The sequence below is a fragment of the Triticum urartu genome, chromosome 1A (genome assembly GCF_056163025.1).
Source record: "Triticum urartu cultivar PI428250 chromosome 1A, HENAU_Tu73, whole genome shotgun sequence".
In the NCBI taxonomy this organism is placed as follows: Eukaryota; Viridiplantae; Streptophyta; class Magnoliopsida; order Poales; family Poaceae; genus Triticum; species Triticum urartu.
In genome coordinates this window covers 92042474-92049672 of record NC_141873.1, presented here as the reverse complement: position 1 = coordinate 92049672, position 7199 = coordinate 92042474, and positions in this window count along the sequence as shown.

The window sequence follows — 7199 nt, the reverse complement described above, 5'->3', positions numbered from 1 at the left end:
GATCGCAACAGTTTTCGAGGGTAGAGTATTCAACCCAAATTTATTGATTTGACACAAGGGGAGCCAAAGAATATTCTCAAGTATTAGCAGCTGAGTTGTCAATTCAACCACACCTGGAAACTTAATATCTGCAGCAAAGTATTTAGTAGCAAAGTAATATGATAGTAGTGGTAACGGTAGCAAAAGGAATGATAACAAAAGTAATGTTTTTGGTATTTTGTAGTGATTGTAACAATAGCAACGGAAAAGTAAATAAGCAAAGAACAATATATGGAAAGCTCGTAGGCAATGGATCGGTGATAGAGAATTATGCCGGATGTGGTTCATCATGTAACAGTCATAACCTAGGGTGACACAGAACTAGCTCCAATTCATCAATGTAATGTAGGCATGTATTCCGAATATAGTCATACGTGCTTATGGAAAAGAACTTGCATGACATCTTTTGTCCTACCCTCCCGTGGCAGCAGGGTCCTAGCGGAAACTAAGGGATATTAAGGCCTCCTTTTAATAGAGTACCAGACCAAAGCATTAACACATAGTGAATACATGAACTTCTCAAACTACGGTCATCATCGGGAGTGGTCCCGATTATTGTCACTTAGGGGTTGCCGGATCATAACACATAGTAGGTGACTATAGACTTGCAAGATAGGATCAAGAACACTCATATATTGATGAAAACATAATAGGTTCAGATCTGAAATCATGGCACTCGGGCCCTAGTGACAAGCATTAAGCATAGCAAAGTCATAGCAACATCAATCTCAGAACATAGTGGATACTAGGGATCAAACCCTAACAAAACTAACTCGATTACATGATAATTCTCATCCAACCCATCACCGTCCAGCAAGCCTACGATGGAATTAATCACGCACGGCGGTGAGCATCATGAAATTAGTGATGGAGGATGGTTGATGATGACGATGGCGACGGATTCCCCTCTCCGGAGCCCCGAACGGACTCCAGATCAGCCCTCCCGAGAGGTTTTAGGGCTTGGCGGCAGCTTCGTATCGTAAAATGTGATGAATCCTTCTCCCTGATTTTTTTCTCCCCGAACACGAATATATGGAGTTGGAGTTGAGGTCGGTGGAGCTCCAGGGGGCCCACGAGGCAGGGGGGGCGCCCCCCACCCTCGTGGCTAGGGTGTCGGATAGTGGTACTGATGGCATTTTTCTTCCTCGAAGCTCACAAGATCAGCGTTACACAAATATGCATTAAATTCTTCCTTAATCCCCGCTCGATCCATGAAGTCCTCTGAAGGCCATTCACAAGGCCGCACTGGAGCGTCCCTTGGTGGCTCATCATCACGCATTGCAAGCTTGGGTCCTTGTTTCCTTGAAGAACCACCTTGGTACATTTTTCCTTAGCATATTTCTCCCTCTGAAAAATTTATGAAATTTTTAGTAACTTCAAATAAAAGTAAACCAAACTCAACAAAATTGATAGCAACTACTCCTACAAGTGCCTAGAGCCTATATCATGCATCAAAACTACTTGGAACCACATAAATTTGACATGCAAGCTCAAGAACAGGGTCACCTAAGCAGCAAAAAATGCAATGGATAAAGCACTAGAACAAAAACTAATTGGACCAATGGAGGAGTCACATACCAAGGAACAATCCCCCCAAGCAATTTTGTGAGAGGTGCATTGAGCAAGGAGATCGAAAATGGCAGCAAAATGAGCTTGGACTCGGGTTTGAGCTGGATAATGGTGTTTGTGGGAGGAACAAGGAGTGTGTGGGTGCAGGAATAAGTGGAGGAGGTCCACCGTGGGCCCACGAGGCAGGGGTGCGCGCCCAGGGGGTAGGGCGCGCCCTCCACCCTCGTGGCCAGGTGGATGCCCCCTACTGTGTTCTCAGTGCCAAATATTCTCAAATATTCCAGAAAAAATCATATTTAAATTTCAGGGCATTTGGAGAACTTTTATTTTCGGGGTATTTTTATATTGCACGGATAATTCAGATAACAGACAGAAAATACTATTTTTATTTTATTTAATATAAATAACAGAAAGTAAAAGGAGGGTACAGGGGGTTGTGCTTTCTAACTTCATCCATCTCATGATCATCAAAACTAATCCATTAACAAGGTTGATCAAGTCTTATTAACAAACTCATTCCGAATAACATGGAACCGGACAATTTTCGAATAACACTAGGTTACCTCAACGGGGATATGCACATCCCCAACAATAAGAATATCATATTTCTTCTTGACAGTAGGAAGAGGAAATTCAAAACCTTCAAAAATAATCGATGGAATTTTTCCAATAGAATTGATACTGTGGACTTGAGGTTGTTTCCTCGGAAAGTGCACCGTATGCTCATTACCATTAACATGAAAAGTGACATGGCCTTTGTTGCAATCAATAAAAGCCCCTGCAGTATTCAAAAGGGTCTTCCAAGAATAATAGACATACTATCGTCCTCGGGAATATCAAGAATAACAAAGTCCGTTAAAATAGTAACGTTTGCAACCACAATAGGTACATTGACGGAGTAATTGACCACGGGTACACCGAAGACGACAAGACAATATTTCAAGACATCGGGGCTAGCAAAGCCCCTCAGTACGACTGCCCGGCTGCTCCTGCCGGCTCCCCGTCGGACTGCTCTGTCCGGCCGGCTGCCGGCTGCCGACTGCGCCGACCAGCCAGCTGCCGACTGCGCCAACCAGCCGGCTGCCGACTGCAGCCCGACCCGACACCGACCCGACACCGACAATACACCGACGAGATGACCGTACCGCGACATCATCTACAGTGTACCGTGTCCCCTGGGTACTGATTTATAAAGTACCCCAGGGGACAAGCATGACATGCACCATGCCACTAGCTATGCCTACATAGCTTGGCTTGTAAGCTACCCAAGGTAGCTTACAACCAAAGCCACTACCACCCATGCCACTAGCTAGCTTACACATTAAGCTAGCTACACACTATAAAAGGAGGCCTCATCCATCCATCCAGGAGGATGGACTCCCACGGCCACACACTCCCCCACGACCATGCTTGGCCACTAGAGCATGCATGCTCACTCCGGACGCACACATATACAGAGTCAGATGCCCATGACACTGATCCCAGATACAGCTCCAGGAGCACTTTGTACTGCCCGATGTACACCCTAAATATATACTCAGACATGCAGGAGTAGGGGTGTTATCTCTCCGGAGAGTCTCGAACCTGGGTAAACTAGCGCGTGCTACTCACATACCCGCTCCCGGTCCTATCAGCAGCAGTCTTACCCTCACACTAAGCCCTTGTGGCATCTGTCGACTCGCAAGCCCCCCGTGAGAATACCACGACAGTTGGCGCCCACCGTGGGGCGGTACTACTACTATGCTACCACGCTGCTACTGGTTTCGTAGTCCGGGGGGACCACTTTTGTCATCACCGTGGCGTCGCCGTCGTCTCTCCGGTAGCGCTCGGGGGCCCGACATCAACACGCCCTCAGAGCAGCCGCGAGCGGCGGCGCGTCCTCGCCGCCAGCCTCATCATCTCCATCATCACCGCGACGTCGCCTCCATCTCTTTGGCACCGGTCGGGGGCTCAACACCAGCATGCCCCGGCGCGACCGTGCGGGACGGCGCGTCCGCGTCGTTGGCCTCGGCATCATCGGCCTCACTCATTCCTCCGCAGGCATTCCACCTCGCGCGCCTCACCAACTCCATACGGCCTACGGGCATCCGTGGCCTTGCGCCCCGCTGTCCAAGCGGCAGCGGAGCTGCTCAGCGGCACCTAGTCCCTCACCAGCCAGCTGCAGCGGCCGGCTGCGCGCCCATGTTCGGTGCTGTCACTCCTCCACTGTCCTCGTTTTCCAGCCATACAATCCATCGATCCAACCACCAGCTTCTCCAACACTTGGTCGCGTTCATGCTGGACACAAGCCAAAACCATAGTCATACATCGTCCCATACACCGGCCAGACGCAATCCAGATACTAACCATATAATCATCAGACTCGCTCCAGACAATGGCCAGACATCCCTTGTACACTACGCGTACGCTAATACAGATAATGGCCATAATCTCCTCATACTTTGCCTGGATGCAAGTCGGGCGCTGCCTGGCCGCGTTCGGCCTCGTCCCGCTGTCCCGGCTGGCCTCTGCTGCCTCACCCCTGGCCGGCCCCGTCCGGGGTTCCGCGACCCGGCCGCCCGCTCGCCGACTCCCTCCGGCCGGCTCCGCCACGCCCTGTGGGCTGCCCCAGCACCGGGGCCGCCTCCTCACCTGCCTCGCCACCTGGCCGGATCGCCGCCTCCCGCTGGCCCAGGTCGGCTCCTGCCTGCTCGCCGCCTCCGCCGTCTGCCCTGCAACGGTGCTGCGCCGGCCTCCTGCGTCGGTCACCGGCTCTGCCCTGTCCGCGCCTGCCGGCTTCGCCCGCGCCGGCTTCCCCCGCAACCCGGCCAGCTCCGCTCCTCCGCGCCTGTCGGGTCCCCCGCAGCTGCATCACCATCTCAGCGCCCCCCCCCCCCCGCGTCGGGTCCCTGCACCCCGTCGTCTCCCCGGCTTGCGCCCGCGACCCGACCCCCGTGCGCCGGCTATCTGCGCCGGCCGGGTCGCGCGCCTCGCGCCGGCTCCGCCTCCGGCGTCCCGTCCGCATCGCCGCCATGCGCCCGCGCTCCCCCGCGCTTGGCCGTGTCCCACCTGCCGCGCCCGCCCAGCCGCCTCCGCCCGACCTGCCCTGGCCGGCTTCGCTTTGGCCGGGTGCTCGAAGGAAAAGAAGCAGTGGGGTTGGACCCGGCCAAAGAAAAGTCAGAAGGCTGGCTCGCCCAAAAAAAGAACAAAGAAAAGAAAAGGAGAGATGTTGGCTAGATAAAGAACCCGGCTGGTCAAGCTAGATGTGAAAAAATGGAAATAAAGTTGCTGGATGAAAAAAAGGGAGAAAGAAAAAAATGACGGCTCAGTTTGCTTGCCCGCGTCATCGCCTGCTGACGCCTGGTCGGCTGGCGAGCCGACCCGGCTATCTGTCCGCTTCGACGCCTGGCCGGTCTGGTCCGACCGGCTGTGGCACCCCTCGAGCCACCCGGAGGCTGTACCCAGTGGGCGGGACCTGCCGGCTGCAAGCCGGCAGCCGGCCGTCATCGACAACACCCGCCTCGTCTACATGAAAATCAATGTGAGCTCCTCACTCGCATACTTTTGCACCATGTGCAAACACGGATAACCCCGAGCGATGCTCGGGGAACTATCTCCGCATTTCATTACAGTTGCATCACTATTCGCCCCGACGCTAGCTAGGGTTGGCCCAGGGGCTGGCCGCTTGGCCTGAGACGTTTGTTCCCGCAGACGGCTTAGTAGCATGCGCAGTACCAAAGGCTCACTCTTAGTCACAGACCGCAGAGCAGCTGTCCGGCTAGCAAGGGTGAACGTTGGAGGCCACCCACGCGAAAAACGTCCGGGAAGAAAAACACTTCGGGCGACCCGACCGTTTCCTTTATGAGTATCTGCTCGGTTAAATCTGCTCCCAGATTCTGAGTACTGTACACTCCGCTTCACGGCCCACTCTCAGCCACAGACCGCAGAGCGGCTGTCCGGCGAGCGAGAGCACAAGCCAAAAAGCGGAGGGAACATGAAAAAGATTGAAGGGGGCTCGGACAAAACCGAGTCGACACCGTCCGCATAAAACTTGCAATGCTAAAAGCAAACATTCGATATATCTGCGTGGACTAACTTTGTATTTTTTGATGATCCTTTCCATGAACACTCACCAAAAAACCTCCGCCCAACTTTGCCAAGTTGCCCAGAGGCTTGGGGGCTACTGACGGAGTAATTGACCACGGGTACGCCGAAGACGGCAAGAAAATATTTCAAGACATCGGGGCTAGCAAAGCCCCTCAGTCCGACTGCCTGGCTGCTCCTGCCGGCTCCCCGTCCGACTGCTCTGCCCATCCGGCTACCGGCTGCCGACTGCGCCGACCAGCCGGCTGCCGACTACAGCCCGACTCGACACCTACCCGACACCGACAAGACACCGACGAGATGACCGTACCGCGACGTCATCTACAGTGTACTGTGTCCCCTGGGTACTGATTTATAAAGTACCCTAGGGGACAAGCATGACATGCACCATGCCACTAGCTATGCGTACATAGCTTGGCTTGTAAGCTACCCAAGGTAGCTTACAACCAAAGCCACTACCACCCATGCCACTAGCTAGCTTACAATTAAGCTAGCTACACACTATAAAAGGAGGCCTCATCCATCCATCCAGGAGGATGGACTCCCACGGCCACACACTCCCCCACGGTCATGCTTGGCCACTAGAGCATGCATGCTCACTCCGGACGCACACATATACAGAGTCAGATGCCCATGACACTGATCCCAGATACAGCTCCAGGAGCACTTTGTACTACCCGATGTACACCCCAGATATATACTTAGACATGCAGGAGTAGGGGTGTTATCTCTTCGGAGAGCCCCGAACCTGGGTAAACTAGCGCGTGCTACTCGCATACCCGCTCCCGGTCCTATCAGCAGCATTCTTACCCTCACACTAAGCCCTTGTGGCATATGTCGACTTGCAAGCCCCCCGTGAGAATACCACGACACACATCCTCACAAATACTGACAGGTATATCAGTTGATTTATCAGCCATTTGCAAAGATATTTCAGTAGGTGTCAACTTATTCAAATCAAGTCTACGATATAAAGAGAGAGGCATAACACTAACACCGGCTCCAAGATCACATAAAGCAGTTTTAACATAGTTTCTTTTAATGGAGCATGGTATAGTTGGTACTCCGGGATCTCCTAGTTTCTTAGGTATTCCACCTTTAAAAGTATAATTAGCAAGCATGGTGGAAATTTCAGCTTCCGATATCTTTCTTTTATTAGTAACAATATCTTTCATGTACTTAGCATAAGGATTCATTTTAAGCATATCAGTCAAACGCATACGCAAAAATATAGGTCTAATCATTTCAGCAAAGCGCTCAAAATCCTCATCATCCTTTTTCTTGGATGGATTAGGAGGAAAAGGCATCGGTTTCTGAACCCAAGGCTCTGTTTCCTTACCGTGTTTCCTAGCAACAAAGTCTCTTTTATCACAACATTGATTCTTTGATTGTGGGTTATCAAGATCAACAGCAAGTTCAATCTCTACATCATTGTCATTACTAGGTTGAGCATCAACATGAACATCATCATTAACATTATTACTAGGTTCATGTTCATTACCAGATTG